Genomic DNA, 19,458 nt, shown 5'->3' with positions numbered 1-19,458 from the left:
AAAATAATCATGTGGCAGACTACTTCACGCAGCGTTATAAGTTGGTGAAAACAGTGGTAATATGCATGAGTGGATGAATACACATGGTCACAGCGCTCCTCCACTCATTCACGTGTTTATCTTTGTGTTTTAACAAACCGTGGCAACTTGTGTTGCTACATATCTAATGTTGACATCGACGACCCAGCACCAACAAAAAATGGACTTTGCCACCATCACCTGAAACGCAAGCCCCACCTTTTCCATTATTTTTAATGGGAAAATTGACCCCGCATAGCACGTTTTCGCTTAGCATGAACATTTTCAGAAACGCATCTATAGTGTTAAACGAGGAATTAATGTATTTAGCTGGGTCATGAGGTAAGTTTCAGGAACTCATGAGTTGTCAGTCACTTTTGAGAACACCAGGAAACAAGACTACTAAGTGCCCAAATGATCTCCCAAGGACACCGGTGAAGAATTTCTGGAGTTCTGATACCCAAAAGAGGCAAGGTGGATAACAGAATATCTTTTATAGGACTAACTTCTGTAGGTGACAGAGACAATCTTTCAAGCCCATACAGAGTTCTCCTTCTGGAGATTGAGAGACAGAGCCAAGATGACAAGAGTGATCAAGATTCTTGACAAGGAGACAGAATTATTTGTGCTGGATCTCTGAAAGGTATACAAAAGGGCAATCGTTGTGACAATATAATACAGTGCGTAAAAATTAATGCTCACAGTTAGCCATGCAATGAACTACTTGTATTTACTACAGATGAGTGAATTCACCCATATGTGAACCAGAACTAACTCAGATTTTCACTCAAAATTCAAACTGAACTTTGAAACTTTTCCTTTACCCTTCATCTTTGCTCATCTCTACTCTCCTTCATTCTAGCCAGAACCAGATGCAGAGGGATCTGAAATCTTGAGAAACACTCAGACCAATTTTTACAAACGAAATCTTAGGAGGAGACTCAGAGAATTCTCTGAGCTTTTCCCCAAATAAAAACCACAGTTGCTATTAGATTTGGATACTTGAGTATTTTTCCTGCCACATTTCTATTTTGTAAATGGGTTGAGAAATCATGGTGCCAGAGCTTACTGCCTTGGCATAGTTCAAAGAACACAGATTATTTTCCCCCTCACTCCGGCATTTCACTTTAACATTGACCTACAACAAGCCTAGGATGGTTGTCTGAAAGCTCTCTTCATCGTAGGCTGAATCATGAGAAACTCCATGGTGTGACAGATCTCCGCTAGAGCCTAGGATTAGAAAACTAAACTCATATACAAGATACCCTGGTGACAGATAAAGTATAAAATAAACCCTGACAGATAGAAACAGAGAAGAAATAGTATTAATACATATAAATAACCTACAAAGTTAAAAATGGCAGTAAATTATTCAAAAGTTACACATGACACAAACAAATGTGGCATTTTATAGCAACAAATTAAGGAGGCTGTCCTGATATTCAGATATCATTTGCTGAAGCCTAGAAAAGCACAAAAATAAAGTTCTCTGTCTTTAGTATCATCAAAGTAGAGAGATTCCAAAGGTAGTTCTGTCCATGAGGGTATGTCTAGACTACATGCCTCTGCTGACAGAGGCATGGAAAATAGGCTACCCTACATAGTCAGTGAAACGGGGATTTAAATATCCCCAGCTTCATTAAAATAAACATGGCTGCCGTGCTGTGCCGGCTCAGCTGATCGTCGGCACAGTGCGCGAGTCAAGACGCAGATCGGTCGACAAGGGAAGTCTTTGTCGACTGCTTCCTTACGCCTCGTGGAACGAGGTTTATGGGAGCTGTCGACAAAGGCTTCCCCTGTTGACCAATCAGAGTCTTGACTCGCGCGCTGTGCCGACAATCAGCTGAGCCGGCACAGCACGGCAGCCATTTTTATTTTAATGAAGCCGTGGATATTTAAATCCCCGCTTCACTGACTATGTAGGGTAGCCTATTTTACATGCCTCTGTTGGCAGAGGCATGTAGTCTAGACATACCCTGAGTTTCTTAAGAACTCCTTCAAAACTTGGTCTCCGGTGTTATCTTTCCAAATCCAATATATCTCTTTTTTTTTTTTATGAGCACATTGCTTCTGGGCTTGGGACAAACCACCACTGGGTCTCTAATCAGATGTAAATGAATTTAGCTCTGGCACCCCCTTTACACAGGGTGCCACCCTCAATACATACACTCAGCACCAGCAGATCAGCTACTAACAACAAATCATGCATACATCCCATACCAGACCTATCCCCCCACAGGAAAGCTCTGATTGGCAGAAGTCATTTAGTCCGAACAATAGCCCTGCAACAGGCCTACCTTTCCTCCGGAAAACTGGCAGGCAACAGCTTCTCAGGTATTTCCTGGGCAAGCCAACCTAGAGTAAGAGCTGGAGTTCTGTTCTTTCCCTGTTAGCTCCCAGCTGTGCTATGCTCTCCCCACATTTAATCCCTGTCCCCAAGCCTGACTTCACCTGCAGGTGTAGTGGGTTGACTGAGTCCACACCAACTTGTTCATTGGACAGTGTGGGTTGGGATACCACTTCACACCCAGATAATTCAACCACAGGTGTTTCTCTAATTCAATCAACACATCAGATTCTGAATCTTAGGCTTTTTCTACACTACGCAGATTTTAACAACAATGCTGTACACAGCCGTGTTGCTAAAAGTTGGGCAATGTAGCCACTCTGATTGCTCATTTGCCAACAATATACTTTCAGCCCCAACAAGCATGTTCCCTTTGTTATCAGGAGGGCATTCTCGCTGACAAAGTGCTGTTCACATCGACATTTTTTGCAGCAAACTTTTGATGGGGGGGGGAGGGAGGGAGCGAAGGAAAGTTTAGCACCTCTAAATGGCAAAAGTTTGACGTTGGATTGCCGATTTAGAAATAGCCTCAGTTATTCTCAGCAATATCCTGCATCACTGAAATCCTCATAAAAAACTCAACAGGTCCAAATACCATGCCGATATTGACAACAGAATGAGATTTAGCCCATCCTGCATAAAAGTCATTGTTTGCTTCACAGGTGTTATTTTTTAAACTTTTTTGTGAGTCCCTTTGTTCTTGGGTGCACAGAAATGTCTGTTCTTTAATATTGCTATTTGTATCGGTCTCCTAGCACAGAGGAAACTCAGACAAGATTGTGACGGGCACTTATAGAGACACATAGTAAAGTAGCCCCTGCCCTGAAGAGTTTATTATTTATTACCTCCATTTTACAAATGTAAAGTTGAGAAGCAGAAATTAGGTGACAAGCACAGGGACACATAGGACGTTTGTGGCAAAGATGTTAATTTACTTCTCAAATCCCAACCCAAGTCCTTAGCCACAAGACCAACTTTTCTCACAGTGCAGTGGCCATTTGATACCACATAGCTTTATTATAATTCTCATTCTTCTCCATTCCAAGCAAAATAACCCAAACCTTTTTAATCTCTCAAGGGATAGAGATCAATTACTAACCTTGTATTTCAGGCCTTACTATTCAGTTATTACACCTGCTAACCAGCATTCTAGCCAAGGACTTAATTTCATTTTATAAATGTTTAAGTGTCAGACAAGATATTTAACAATGCAGAGTGGCAATCAGATAACACTTTTCACCTAGATGTTTAACTAATACACATACAAATGTACAGTTTAATAAATGAATGCTGTGCATATAATGCATGATTTGCTGCTCAGAATGGACCATTATGGCCTTCTGAGTAAATAAATATGCATTTAAAAATGATCTGTTTACCTATTAAAATTACTGCTAGATTTCAGGCCGATGTGCTATAAATATACTATACATATTTATGTGGTAAACTCGCCACTAGCTCAACAATGACATGTTTAGCCCAGTCATAACGAGTGTTTCAAAAAGAGAAACAAGAATAAAAACTACAATTCTGATTGTCAGCATAACATGCATATTTAAAATGCTATCAACAGTGTATTTATTTACTCAGTGACTGATTTCTCTTAATTTTCCTAAGCGGCTTTCAGTGCTAGCTAAAGAAGGGAAAGTGTATTATTAACAGTGATGGAACAATCAGAGGATGTAATGACCCAAGCATGTTAGCCCTGCCATGTATTCCAATGTGAATACATCTAGACTGTAAGCTTCTTTTGAAAGAGAGCATCCACACCCCAAAACCAGATCGAAAAAGCAACCTGCTTTTTCGAAAGAGAGCATCCTGACTGCAGGATGGCCACCCGGGCTCCTGTGCTTTTTTCAATTGCCTCTACTTTCCAAAACTGTCCCTGTTCTGCGCCCACACACCTTTTTTCAAAAAAGTTCTTTTGAAAAAGGCGTTCTTCCTCATAATTTGAGGTTTACCAATGTCAAAAAAACCCCGAATTCTTTCAATTTAATTTTGAAAGAATGTGATTACAGTATGGATGCAGGTGAAGTTTTTTCAGAAAAAAGGCAGTTTTTTCAAAAAAACAATATAGTCTAGACATACCCTAAGAGACCCCAGAAGCAAACTCACTGTCAAAGCAGAGACCAAGTTCCCCAGTCTTTACATCATCATCACTTCGATCATACATGGAGCCACAAAAGAGCTGTCTACCATGGAAATAGTTCCCCCAAAGAGTTTCAAACAAAAGTTCTAGAATGCAGCGCTGACATATCCTGATCTTGGAGCAGTTTTTAGATACTAAAATCCTTATCTACATAAGACTATGCATGGCCCAAATAGGCAACAAAACAAATAGGGATTAACTGCACAGGTGAAAACAATAACAACAACATAAAGATTATGCTGTTGGGTAAAATTAATTGGTTTGATGGCCACCACTAGCCCCACTCCCAGTTTGGTTCCTGGCCGGGCATTCCCCTTAGCTGCTGCCAGTTTTGCTGCTGCCGGTGTTCCTGGCCGGGGCCAGCCACTCAGGCTCTCCAGACTGGGGATCCCAAGGACCCACAAGACTCCCAGCTGGCTTATGTTCCTTGACTCCAGGGCTCTGTGGTCCAAGGACCATGGATATTGATGGACCAGAATGTCCCGGATTTGGGAGTTTCAACCTGTAATACAGCTTGTTAAAATTGTAGATTTCAAATTGTCTATAAAGATGGATAAAATAGAATTATCGTTCATTTATAGATTAAGATAGCGAGGCTTGGTGAAGTTGACAGATAACTATGTAAAGTCTTTTTTTCCCCTCCCTTTTTTAACATTATGACCATTAGACCTAACTTTGGAGGAAGCATAGTTTTTGACACATCCACGGAACAAAATAAGGGTTGAAGTGCAGCAAAACAAAACAAGCAGCTACTTGAGGTTAACCCCAAAACTCATTCAAACACCACAGTTTTTGAATCAGCCTCTCTCTGAACAAGAGGGAAACTACTCATAATCTGACTCCAGCAGCTGCAAATCCTAAAAGTGTTCTTGACAGAAATGCAGAGAGCACAGTACTCATAACAAGAGAGAGCATAGGAGACATTTAGATGCAAAACACATACGCATCTACAGAAAGCTCAGAAGACTAAAGACTGATTCCATTTGCGCAGGAAAGATAAGACTGTTTTCTTGTCATCCTGTGATTCCCATTAGGAAGCAAAGCAGCAATTTGCAGCTCTGCAGACCAAGTTCCACAAGAAGCTGGTTCTGACAGAGACCCACTGCCTAAGAAAAATCCTTTTCTATGTTTAAAAATTGCAGCAGATGGTGCTAGCAGTAGGAAGTTATTAATGGTTCACAATCACGCTGGAAGGGCATAACAAGTGGGGTTACGCAGGGGTATGTTTTGGGACTGGTTCTGTTCAATATCTTCATTAACAATTTAGATATTGGCATAAAGCGTACACTTATTAAGTTTGCAGATGATACCAAGCTGAGAGAGGTTGCAAGTGCTTTGGAGGATAGGGTCAGAATTTAAAATGATCTAAACAAAATGGAGAAATGGTCTCAGATAAATAGGATGAAGTTTAATAAGGACAAATGCAAAGTGCTCCTTAGGAAGGAACAATCAGTTTCACACATACAGAATGGAAAGTGACTGTCTAGGAAGGAGTATTGCAAAAAGGGATCTAGAGGTCATAGTGGACCACAAGTTAAATATGGAGTCAACAGTGTGACGCTGTTGCAAAAAAAGAAAACATGATTCTGGGATGCATTAACAGGAGTGTTGTGAGCAAGACATGAGAACTCATTCTTCTACTTTACTCTGCACTGATTAGGCCTCAGTTGGAGTAGTGTGTCTAGTTATAGGAACTACATTTCAAGAAAGATGTCGAGAAATTGGAGAAGGTTCAGAGAAGAGCAACGAGAATGATGAAAGGTCTAGAGAACATGAGCTATGAGAGAAGACTGAAAGAAATGGCCTTGCTTCGTTTGGAAAAGAGAAGACTGAGGGGAGACATGACAGCGGTTTTCAAGTATCTAAAAGGGTGTCACAAGGAGGAGGGAGAAAAATTGTTCTCCTTGGCCTCTGAGGATAGGACAAGAAGCAATAGGCTTAAGCTACAGCAGGGAGGTTTAAGTTGGACATTAGGAAAAACGTCCTAACTTGTCAAGATGGTAAAACACTGGAATAAGTTGCCTGGGGGGTTTGTGAAATCTCCATCTCTGGAGATATTTAAGAGCAGGTAGGATAGACATCTATCAGGGATGATATAAACCGTGCTTAGTCCTGCCGTGAGGGCAGGGGACTGGACTTGATGACCTCTCGAGGTCCCTTCCAGTCCTAGTGTTCTATGATTCTAAGCTGTTATGACAATGGGCATCCTCATCCATCATGGAAAGTCTGGAAACGCTGTCACCCGTCTGCAGGTTTAACCTAAATTCTATTACATTCTGCAGGTCTCAGGATGCCTCTTGGACCAAACTCCAGGGGAAGAACTTTATAAAATCTATTGTTCTGGGGCTTCACAGGTTGGGGGCCCTTCTCTATTAGTGGAAACTCTAAAATCCACATCTTCAACTCCCTGAGTGAGATTCACCACCTTCCTACATAGAGCCAGTGCCAGAGGAACAGTGTGCACAGATGCAAGGGGACTAGGTTGTAGGTGTGTAATGCCGACAGGGGAATCAAAACTGGGAAGTTGGGAGGTTAGAGCATGAGCCTCTACTGCATGAGCTAAAAAGCAGCTGGCTCTCAGCTAAGGCTGTAGAGCAGACTACTCACTCTCTCTCTGTAAGTGGTCTCAGCGCCACTAGGTCAGAGTGCACCCACCCAGTAGATGTGTGGATAACATGTGCACAGGTCTGTGTACTTGTGCCTGTGTGTATGGTGAGGCAGGGCATATGTGCATATGCATGAAGACACAATCCACCCTCACACTGCAGATAGGTGATGGAGCACAGCTGCATATGGTTTGTAATGCAATCCTGGGAACCCCCTGATGTATGGCTCCAAGTAGCTGGATCTGTATGACTGTGGAGCCAGTGGTCCTCTCCAGCTCGCTGCCAATGCTTCCTACCTATTCAGAACTTGTGTGGAGACCCTTCCTCTACATGCAGGATGTCCAAACACACTTATATGGCCACCCTTTCCACTATCAGACTCACAGCTGGCTGCTCAGAGGCATAAAGCCCATTTATCCAAATGAGGAAGGCCACATGGGCTATTAAGGCCCTCATTGGTAGGTTTTAATAGCGCATGTGGCCTTCCTCATTTTGATGAATTTGGCTTTATACTGCCTGAGCAGCCAGATTCAAGTCTAGAAATGCAGTCCCCACCAAGAGCTATAGCAGCCGCAGACAAAGGTACCCCCTCCGCCCCCACGAAGTTGGAACCTCTGGATTTCATACTTGAGGTCGGCTTAAAGCTGTCTACCCTGACTCCACAGGAAGGTCTTAAATGCAACAGAATTTGAGCTGTTTGCAGCTTTGTCTTCGAGGCAGGGAGTCTGTTATAAAAAGAAGGAGGCAGGTGATTAAGAGTAACAAAAGGCTGGGCATTCCAGTAATTGAAGGATCCTTAGATTATCACGAAAACGTTGTCAGGTACTCCACTTAAAAGACAGGAAGGAAAAAAGAATAGGAATGAGTGTTGTGCTGCTTGGATTTGCATTTGAATCACTGCTTTTGAAAATGGGGTGAACAGTGAGCAATCCAAGGCTGACTGCAAAGAGTTACAAAAGGATCTCACAAAACTGGGTGACAGGACAATACAAGGGCAGATGGAATTCAGTGTCAATAGGTGCTAAGTAATGCACGTGGAAAAATATAATCCCAACAGTACATACAAAAGTGATGGGGTCTAAAATAGCCAGGGGCGGCCTGTGAGCATAGGCAGACTCAGTGGTCGCCTAGGGCATCGCCAGCCCGGGGCGCCCAATGATGATGTCACGGCACGCTCAGACGCCCAATGATTACGTCATGGCCACTGACAGCCGTGCAGGCGGGAGCGCTGATCGCGCCTTCCGCCTGGGGCTCCAGCTGCTGCAGCCGGCCTCGGGCCACTCCTGAAAATAGCTGTTACCACTCAAAAAACAGATCTTGGGATCATTGGGGATATCTCCGTGAAAACATCTGTTCAATGTGCAGTTGCAATCTAAACACCGAAAAACTAACAGAATATTAGGAATCGTTAGGAAAGGAATAGGTAATCAGACAAAATACCATATTGCCTCTATATAAAGTCATGGCATGCCCACATCTTGATACTGCATGCAGACCTGGTCACCCCATCTAAAAAAGATCGATTGGATTTGGAAAAGGTACAGAAAGGGCAACAGAAATGATTAGGGGTAAGGAGCAGCTTCCATATGGAGGTGAGATTAACAAGACTGGAACTTTTCAGCTTGGAAAAGAAATGACTAGAGGGTAGGGAAATATGTTAGAGGTCTAGAAAATCGTGACTGGCAAGGAAAATTGAATAAGGAAATGTTATTCATTCCTTCAGTAACATAGCACAAGAAGCTCACCCAATTAAATGTGTAGGCAGCAGACTTAAAACAAACAATATAAATTATTTTTTCATAATCAATTTGTGGAACTCTGTGCCAGGAGATGATGGAAAGGCCCAGGGCATAACAGGGTTCCAATGAGAACAAAGTAAGTTCAAGGAGGATAGCTCCCTCAATGGTTACTATCTAGAATGGGCAGGGATGGTGTCCCTAGCTTCTGTTTGCCAAAAGCTGAGAATGGATGACAGGGAATGGATCGTGATGATTGCCTCTTCTGTTTATTCCTCCTGAAGCACCTGGCATTGGTCACTGTTGGAAAACAGGATACAGGGCTAGAAGGATCATTGGTCTGACCCAGTATGGCCATTCTAATGTTCTCATGTAGACCTGAACTGTATTGCCCCCTTGCAGAAACCCACCAGACTCCACTCCCCTTCCAGAGCTGAGAAAGAGTCCAGGAGTCCTGACAGGGTCTCTCCCTCTCTCTCGCCAGAGTTAGTAACAAAGTAAGAATATACATTAAAATGTTAAGGCTAGTCAGTGTCCCTCAAGTGACTTGCTACAAGATGTTATACGTTAGTGTTAGAGCTGAGTAGGTCTAATATTTATTTAATTTCCTTTCTTTTATATAGGAATTAGATACAGTGCTCCTGTCAGCTAAGTGCTAAGTTGCCAAAAAAAGTAGAGTTTTCCAGTGCCTTAGTATGCCCTGGATAGAGGTGATGTGTGTGTGGAGGACAGTGGATGGAGTCGGTCCCTCCCCGCCCCAGCCATTTGGTGCTTGGCTTGTGCTGAGCACGCTTGGTAACACTGCTGAAGCCTCTGTCCTCAGTTCACCTCCCCTCCATGCTCTCACTCTCTTCTCCCTACTTCCATCATGGCATGCACAGGTCGCCACCCCTCCCCACCACCCCAAAATCTGAAATGGCACCTCTGGCCACATAGGCCACTCTGTCTCATGCCCAAAGCTGCATTAATCCCCAAGCAGTTGCCTCAATGCCCAGGACATCTGAGGTGAAGAGTACCCCACTCACACCCATTGACACGGCCCTTCACTGGAGGAATTCTCTGTCTCTAGCCGTTTTCTGATCCCTTTGCACCACAGAAATGACATAGAGTGGAGAGGACACAGCTGAGGCGTAAAGCCACTGAGAAGCAGTGCTGCAGCACATGCTGCAAAGTTAGCAGGACACCCAGCCTTCTCAGGAGATGCTCTGCACCCTGCCAGTTTGGGACGTCCATGAATGTGAGATTGCAAACGAAAGCTCCATTGTCAAAATCCTTTAGTGTATCGAATGGCCCAGCTAATTCCAAGCCAGATCCATGACCCAGAGATTTTTTTCCTTAATAACTTTAATTGTACAAAGATGGCAGAATGCGAATCCTGCTAGAAACTCCTCGTGCCCCTCCACACACACAAATGCACCTCTTCTCTACTGCCATTGGTCAGAATGCCACAGCCCCGTGGCAGTTTTCCTGGATACCTTGCCACACCTGCAAACCTGGTTGCTTGCTTTGCCTGAGGGTGTAATATACACAGCCAAGGGCTAAACACACACCATCCTGTAGCTACATCTCCTCATCACCGCCGACCTTTACCAGCCTGGGCAATCATTCAAATGGACTGAGACAAACCAATGAGGAAACACCAGCTAAATCTTTTAAAAGACCTATAATATATTTATGAATTATTAAGCATTCAGACCTGTTGAGTGATAATTTTTGAGGAATAATGGTGTTCTCCGCAGGAATTTCTTCTCCTTTCTCTCTTTTGCCATGGCAACCAGGGTATCCACGTACTTCAGAGCAAGACAATGCCTTACAGTTCATAAAATAATGTTTAGAGAACACACATGACTGGTTTCTTTTTTCCTGCTGTAAATTGAGTGCAGCAGTGATAGAGCTCTTTAGCAGAGTGAGGTGACAAAAACAAAATCCACTCAGCAATAGCTTCTGCAATCTGCTTTAACAGATGGATGTGGGAAGAGAAAAGTTCACTTTTAATAGCTTTACAGGTCCAGAATTCCAATGACGGGAGAGGGCTGCAGGACAGGACTTACTTAGCTCCATCTACGGAACAAATCCATCCAAGAATTACAATGGAGAGAGGTGGTCAAACTGTACGGCCACTACACGTGATGTATTGAAAACTGTAAGATGCCATTTTAAATACTATAGGGCTTGTGTAACCAGCTTCTTAGTTGGGGAGTCTGTAGGGAAATATGAGAATGGGCCCAGCAGAGTCAGTTTGCAGACTACAAGACTAGAATAATGTGGGGCGAGTTGTTTATCTCTGCTTTAGGGAGCAGCATGCTTTGTCTCTTTCGGTTTCAGGGCTCTTGTGTGTTGTCATTCTGAGTTATAAAAAAATAAAGTAGTCTTACGTTGCAACCTTCCAGCAAGAATATTTGGTTTTATATCACTTTTCTGAACACAGATCATGAACTTAATAGAGGAAACAGACACATTTGTGGGCTTTTCTGAATTCATTCAAGTCTCCTTTTCTCATGGCTGCGTAGCCCAAGATTTGGTGTCTGACACTGTCTTCCCCCACCTCACCACAGCTCCAAACTCCTCTGCCATAGCCACATGGGATTAAAGAATGGTTCAAGCTAACAAGGAGAGTGGCAGAGAGGAATGTTGGTTGTGGGTTTGAGGAGGGAATTGGGAGTTGGAGGGCTTCTTTCAAACAGCAGGGAGGGGGAGATTTGCAGTATTTATTAGAGTGTAAAGAGTTACCTGCTAAGCATTTGTCTTACTTGCGTGCTTACCAGGAAAACTGGTTAACTGGCACCCCTCCTGGCCAGAATAGTCCCCCACCTGTGACACGGTGCAGTAGGCCTGGCCCGGCCTGACCAACCCATGGCATGGTAGTCAGGTAGTTAAGTTTTGGAGGCTCCAAGCTTGTTGGAGACTTAAATCAGGTAGAGATTAACTTGGCCAAGTACTACTTTAATTTGACAGATCAGATTTAGGCAAAGCTTTCCTTTATAATAAACCCAGGCATTCAGATGGAATCAACAGCTCAGATTTAGGGTTACCTAATGCTGAGTGCAATATATTAAAAGGTTTGCTTTGTGATAATATTATACTTACCTGACCAAGTGACAGTACTGACACTAACAAAAATCTCATCACAATGAGGCAGAATTAAGGAAGATCAGCAAATCCTATTTTATACTACTAGCATTATCCGTCCTCTTGTGACGGTAAATGTATACATGGCCTATTCCCTCCCCACTGCTCCAGAGATGCTGGGGCGTGCGCGCTCTTTCCCTCCCCGTGTGGGGGGAGTGCATGCGCACTTGGCATGCTGCTCCTCCTGCTCCTCCCCTACCCATGGTGGGGGCAGGGCTTCAGTTGAGCAGGCAGGGTCGAGAGCCTGCCTCCCCCTAGAAACTTCTCCAATGTTCTCTGTGACAGATGGTATGATGGATGCCTCTCCTTTTATAACAGTATAGATGGGGACCCTCAGGGCTTGGAAAAGTTATCCTGCTGTCTGTCCAGAGCTTTTTTAAGGCAATCTGATTTCATCCAGCACCTTAATGTTGGGCAGCAAAGATTTCCCTTCCTCCCTAGATTTTACTGTTATGACAAGAAGTGAAATTTCCAGAGATTAAAAATCCTGGGGCTGTCTCAAACTAAACTCAACTATCTCAGCTAGTGGGATACTTGCAATACAATCCTTGGTTGTCATTCATAAACTCCAAACCACTTCAGCTGGGTGGAATCATCATCTTTACAACTCCTTGTAAATGCAAGCCCTTGAGCAGAACAAATGGGCCCATTTTCATGCAAACCTGCTTAGATTTTCAGTTACTCATCATCATCAAATCATCTATTCACATACAGAAAGAGCATGAAAGATTAAAAAGAGAAAGAAAGAGTATTTGCAGAGCATTGAAACCAGGCCTCTGGCAAACTTGCTTTCTTGAAATTTATCACCCTGTGCCCAAACCAAAAGCAAATCAGATCCTTCCGTGCAAGCCTAATTTCAGAGAATGTAATTTACAATGCCAAGATACTATTAAGAACAACATTCAATCATTTTAGAACTGCACATTGCAATAATACAAAAAAAAAAACACAGTTTCATCAGCTGACCTCAATATTGTCTTGTGGTGTTATACTACTATAACCACCAGTGTTTTCTACTGGGAGATTATTGCTACATTAAAGTCCTTTTTTACATGCTATACTTGCAGTCTGCATTGCACAATTTCCATAGCAATAGAAATCATCTATAGCAACAGTATAGGATCAGCTTTCCCAACAACTATGGCAGCTGGAGGTCTGCTCAAAATTATTACAATACTGAGGAACATAACCGAAGACGAAATTCTTACTACAGTACTTTGCTTCTCCCGCAGTATCTTGGAAACACTCAGTTTTATAAGAGCAATCAGATCATAACATTTCACAAGCAGTTAGCAGCTTTTCAATTTGTGGACTCAGTCCTGGGCACCTTGAGTGAATTATTGAGCATCCTCTAGTCCTTCTGAAGCCCGTGGAGTACAGAGAGCAGTCAGTTGTAAAAATTAGGGTTCAAGGTTGTGTCTACATTAGGGATTTCTGCATCTAACTACAAATGCCTAATTTAAATGGGCAGCATGAACATGAAACAGGCACTTGTGCGGTTTACCCCAGTTTTTACACTAATACACCAGTTCAGTTACATCACTTCAGCTAATATAGACAAGCCCTAATTCTTTTACTTGACACACTAAGCTCATTTAGTGGGGGCTAATAGAAATTTTCAATTGCCAAAATCCATTAGAGCTTCCATACGTGAGAATTAAAAGTTAATGCTGACAAAACTGCATTTGCCTCATCAGTCAGGCTGCAAGTTAGACATCTGAGGTTTAAAATCTGGAAATGGAGGGGGGGAATTACAAGGAAATGGCTAGCATTTGTATTTTAATTATACTCTCATTTTTGAGTATATACAGGCAGTCCCCGGGTTACATGGATCCGACTTACATCGGATCCCTACTTACAAACCGGGTGAGGCAACCCTGCACTAGCTGCTTCTCCCCAGCAGACCAGGGAGACGCGAAGCTAGTGCCTCGCCCCCCCCCCCCCCCCAGCAGACCAGGGAGACGCGGAGCGGCTTTTCTCAGCAGAAACCTCAGCTTGAGAATAAAGGACTGAGGGAAGTGAGGTGTGGAAGAATAAAACTGAGCTCTGGAGAAATGTTTGGCTAGAGTTTCCCCTACAATATGTACCAGTTCCGACTTACATACAAATTCAACTTAAGAACAAACCTACAGTCCCTATCTTGTACATAACCCGGGGACTGCCTGTATTCATTTGCAGTAAAACCCTGGCAGTTCTAAACACCAAATAATATAGATACAGTTAAAATCCAGTGGTACCCTATTTTCCTATCTGCAGATATAATCAACAGCTGACTTCCTCAGTAAAGGTATCTGAATGAGCTGGGGACAGGTGCAACTCTTGCTAATAAGCCTCAAGTTGCTTTTTTCCCCCCACTACTTCCAGCAAACAGTGTGATAGACACAAAAATCAAAAGGTTTCGTCTTGGCTAACAATATACAGTAAAACTCCAATCATCCGGCATCCAATTATACGGCTCTCCAGCATCAAAATAGCAAGAGCCTAGTGAGTGAACTTCAGCAAAAAACGAGTCACAAGGCAGCAGCGGCAGCAGCTGAACCAAACGAAACTGGATGGGACAGAGTCAGTCTGCCACTGGCATTGTGTAACGCTGGACAGTGCTTGTGCTACAATAAAAGGGTTAAAAACACTTTATATACAGTATATACTGTGTATATATATGAAACCATCTTATAGTACCTCCTGATAGTCCATCATATCTGATAATCAGGCACCACCTAGGTCGCAAAGGTTCTGGATTATCGGAAGTCTACTGTATTACTAATCCAGCCCATAAGGATACTTATCTCATTCACAGTCTGGTTTAGTAAAGACAGAGCATTTTTAAAGATTTGCTGTTTTAAACACAGGCCCAAATGAGGAAAATAGATGAGTACAATAAATACCCATCTGTGGAACAGGGAGCTAAGGCTGTTTCATTATGATGGGATGCCTCAAACAAAGTGCGGATTAGGCATTGCTGAAACCAAACTTCTTAAAGTGAAATTCAAACTGGATCATTCTCAATAACACACACTACCCACAGAAGCAAGCTGTTTCACAGGAAAAGTGCAACGCCATTACTTTTCAATGTTGAATTCGGTGTTTGTTCTGATCTTAGAGTAATCTGCTGCCTAATGGAAACCCCGGGAATTCCCATTGACTTGCCAAGCTCCAGTGACATTCTTAAAAGCCTGACATCTAAAGCTAGAGCGACCTCACTGGTGAATTAGCATTTCCAGCTGTGCGAAGTCTTGAGCAGTGATGTCTCAGAGGAGAAGCAGCAGCAGCAGCAGAGTGAAATCTTATTGAAAGGATAAGGCAGGAGCTTAGTGAATGAGAAGGGATGGCAGGGCCTCAAATACACCACTTTACCAAACCATTCGTTGCCCCTCTTGTTTTGAAAGGCATACATATATAGCTGAGTAGGTCCTCTGATTTGGTAGGTCCTTAATTTCAAAAGGTAAAGGTGGTTCATATTAGGCAATTGCCCTTGGCTGATTCCCAACACCTCTAGGCTTGGCAGTTCATAGAGCAAATGTTTCTAGGCTCACTGTGTGTGTTATGAAAGTTAAAAGCAAATTGCCTGAAGCCCAGCACCTCTTTCATTACTGATTGAGCACTGGGCCTATGCCCTACTGAATAGAATTCTTCAAGGTTCCTATGTCATTTCCCTACATTGCTGCATCATTTCCTTCCTTTACTCATCATATTGTTTCTGAGCTGACCTACATGGTTAGTAAATGACTAAGGAAAAATCTCCATCAGCTTTTCCCATCACGCTGATTTCAACACGCGGGGTCTCTCTAAGGACCCAGATAAAGATGTGTTGAATGTTTACATGAACACATTTTCCACAAGCAGCAGTTATGAAACCCAAGGCAATTTAAAATGGTTCTTATAATATGGTGTCCTAACAAAGCGTTGTTGAATGTCCTGACGTTTCATCTCAAGGAGCGGGTTGCGTCCATGAAAGCACATGATAGCATCCACATGTTTTGTTAGTCTCTAAGGCAGGGGGTGGGCAAAAGGGCCTCCGTGGTTGAATCCAGCCCGCCAAGCAGGTTGATCCGGCCGAGGAGGCCCTGCCACTCCCAGACCAATTAGGGTCTAGGAGCGGAAGGAAGCACAAGAAGTGTCCTCTGCTCTGCAAGGAGCATGAGGGGCTTAGAAGCACCATGAGCTCCTGGCAGGGCGGGAGGAGACTTTGTGCGCTACCCTGCCCTCAAGCCCTGACTGGCCTAGGGGCAGAAGGGGGAGCGTGCAAAGCCTCCTCCCACCGCCAGGGGCATGGGCATCTAGGGGGAACCTCTGGAGGGAGGCAAAGACTTCACGTGCTCCCCCCAGGCCAATCACGGTCTGTGGGTGGGGAAGCAGGGAAGTATTCTGGCCCCGTCCCTTCCGGAGGACAGCCCAGGGCCACTTCAAAAATTTCTGAAGTGGCCCCCGGTAAAAAATTATTGCCTACCCCTGCTCGAAGGTGCTGCAAGACTATTTTTTTAAAGTTTTTCCAGTTACATGCTAACTTCGCTACCCCTCTGAAGCTTCTGACATATCTAGTACCTAGTGTAGTTCAAATATTGAACAGGCCTAAAAGAGTAGAAAGTAATGATGAAAAAAACATAATACTGTTATTTTTAATAACATAGTAAATCTACTTGACAGGGCACTGGACTGGGAATCAGAAGACGCGAGGTTCTTTCACTCAATATTTGCAAAATATTTCACCTCTCTCTGTGATCCGGTTTCTCTACACAACCTTTGTCTGCCTTATCTGTTTAGTTTGTAAGCGCTTCAGAACAGAGATGGTCTCTCACAATGCATATGTGGAACTCCTGCCACAATGCAGCCTAGTCTTTTAGGGGCCTCTTTTGGGCCCCTAACAAATCCTGGAAATACATGGATTGTTTTTTCATGGAAATGTGATTCCACTTTGAATAGTGACTATGTAAAAAACGGCCCCCTCTGCACAAGACTGATTTGCTCCCTGTGTGAATGAGCTCTGTTTGCTTTTGGTACTTGTGTTAGCTCTGCAGAGCCCATACAGCTATACAAGCGGGCGCTGAAACTTTTTCCTTCATGTGCAGTATCAACAAGATTATTTGCTAAGTTCCAGTGACCAACTCCTGGGAGGCAATGGGGCTTGAACAGGTGTCACAGAGAAGATAATTTGAAAGCAATGGGAGGTTGCAGATGCAAACAAGGGCATTATTTGGACTGCAGATTCCTATTGCTGGTAATGGCATGGAAAAGGAAAGAAACTTCATTTACAGTCAGCTTTGGGGTTGAGGTTGAGGACTGACAGTTAAACTTGAATAACAAGGCCTGTTTGACAGTGGAATCACTAAGGTTATGTCTACACAGCAGCATTATTCCAAAATAACAAAACACACGTCTACACTATAAGCCATTATTTCAAAATAATGTCGAGCTAGAGGACTTCTTATTCCGACTCATGGTAACTCTCATTTCACAAGGAGTAAGGGAAGTCAAAGGAAGAGTGTTCTTCCTTAGACTTCCTGCTGTGTAGATAGCGCCAAAAGCTAAAGTAAGCTATTTCGACTTAAAGCTACACAACTGATGTAGCTGAAGTTGCATAGCCTAATTCGACTTTAGCCATGCTGTGTAGACATACCCTAAGTCACAGCTAGGAGACTCTATTGTTTTAAGAGTTTTCTATGGTGAAATATATGTTAATAGATAATAATAATGACTAGTAGATGAGGCTTAAGACTGTATTAATCCCTTTGTTTTCAGTTAAAACTGTTTTGCTTTGTTTTTTAACAAAAAAAATCATAGGTTTTATAAAAAGCGCTGTTTGGGGGGGTTTATTCTGATTTTCTCCCTACTTTTGAATCATTCAAATATATAAAAATAACTTGTTTTATTAGAAGAATACAATACATTGCATGAGAAATATGTAGTTCAATAATACATTGGGTCCAAGCATATATGCAAAACTTTCTGGTGAAGTAAACCTGTGTATTAGTCTAGGAGATACACACAATAAACAAACAGCCACTCATGCAAGCTCTGAAATTCATGCACATCTGAATATCACGTCCACCACACACACATTTCAAGCTCTTAGCAGATAACAGTTTGCAGATTTGACACACAAAAATGCAAAGACAATGAAAATCAGTCTCAGAATACAAGGAAGTATTCAAAAGGTTTCAGGCTTCTGATGCCTCCCAAAAACAAAAAAACAGGATAAAAGGATGAAGTTCAGTGTACACACTGCAAATGATGCATCCGAATTTTTAAAAAGAATTATTAGCCCATAAATGTTTACAAGTCTAGAATAATAAACTTTATTCAAATGAAAAGTTTTATTTGGATAATAGAGACATATTGTTTTCTGAAACTCAAAGGTGGCATTGTTTGACTTCTGTTTTAGTTCTACAGAAAACCATTCTTGGTAAACAGAATTCAATCTATTGAATATTTTTTTCTCCACCTCTCCACCCACCAACCCTGATATTTACCCAGAAAATGTCATTTTTGTTTTCTTTGGCTGTCCCTTGATGCGAGCACAATTTCTGCCAATGGGGTTCTTTGGTGACTGTGTAAGTGGATGAGGAGCCCAATTTGTGTCCTGAAGCTTTTCCCCCAAACATTGACAGGTGTAATTTTGAAGGAGACACAGTTGTTGGCTGAGGTGTAGTGTCCTTTCTTTCCTCCTATGTCACTTGTTTGTCTCACAACAACATCTTTTCTCCTCAAAGTGAGCTGTGGTTTGGTATATGCTGTGGTGCTACTGTGTTTTGTTCAGTGCTGAGTCCTCCTAGTTCATTGGGTTGATGCCTCCCTTTCAGAATGGCTTTGAAATGTTTCTACTGCCCTTTGGGAGCCCTTTTCCCCTGACTTAAATGGGAAGAGTACTTGCTTTGGGAGTTGAGTGGTGACAGAGATACACAGTGGCTAGCCCAGAGGAGTTGGTGTTTCATGACCCATGTGTCTATACTACTGATGTTGGCTACAGTGTGAACACTGATGTTAGTGTGTCGGTCTTCCCAGCTGATTCTCAGAACCACTTCAGCCACTTGAGACGTCATGTGCAGGTTACCCAGGTCTCACACCCATAGAGAAGGGTAGGGATGACAACTGCCTTGTAAACCAAGATTGTGGGGCCTGCTTGTAGACCCCTATTATTGAAGATTTTTTTGAGTAGTCTTCCAAAGGATGTGCTGGGCCTGTATTCAGTTTCAATCTCATGACTCCAGGTCACTATAGCAGTAAAAGTTTTTTGTACTGATTTTCACCTGTTCTTGTTGTGGTAATAAACTACCAACAGTGTCCCCTTACTCCCTTGTCATCACTAAACCCCTGAGGTTTCAGGCTTCTGATGCCTCCCAAGAACTTTAGGGTCACCCTGCTTGCCCAGCTAAGCTGCCTTAGATTCCCTCCAAAACCAGATTCTAATTGGCTCTCCTCAGGCTTGACAGTCACCCAGGCTGCATGGGTGTGGTGCAAAGGACTGGTCTGCTCCCC

At 43.0% G+C, this 19,458-nt stretch overlaps 1 protein-coding gene across 1 annotated transcript in view; it reads left to right on the top strand.

Moving 5' to 3' along the window:
• RASGEF1A (RasGEF domain family member 1A) overlaps nucleotides 1-19,458 on the top strand; it is a 283,710-nt gene that overhangs the window by 145,704 nt on the left and 118,548 nt on the right. The gene's annotated exons all lie outside the window — the stretch shown is intronic.

Source organism: Pelodiscus sinensis, chromosome 8 (assembly GCF_052426305.1).
Source record: "Pelodiscus sinensis isolate ZL-2025 chromosome 8, ASM5242630v1, whole genome shotgun sequence".
NCBI classification, from domain to species: domain Eukaryota; kingdom Metazoa; phylum Chordata; order Testudines; family Trionychidae; genus Pelodiscus; species Pelodiscus sinensis.
Note: the sequence above shows the minus strand (reverse complement) of the source record. Positions and strands in the feature narration are given on the sequence as shown.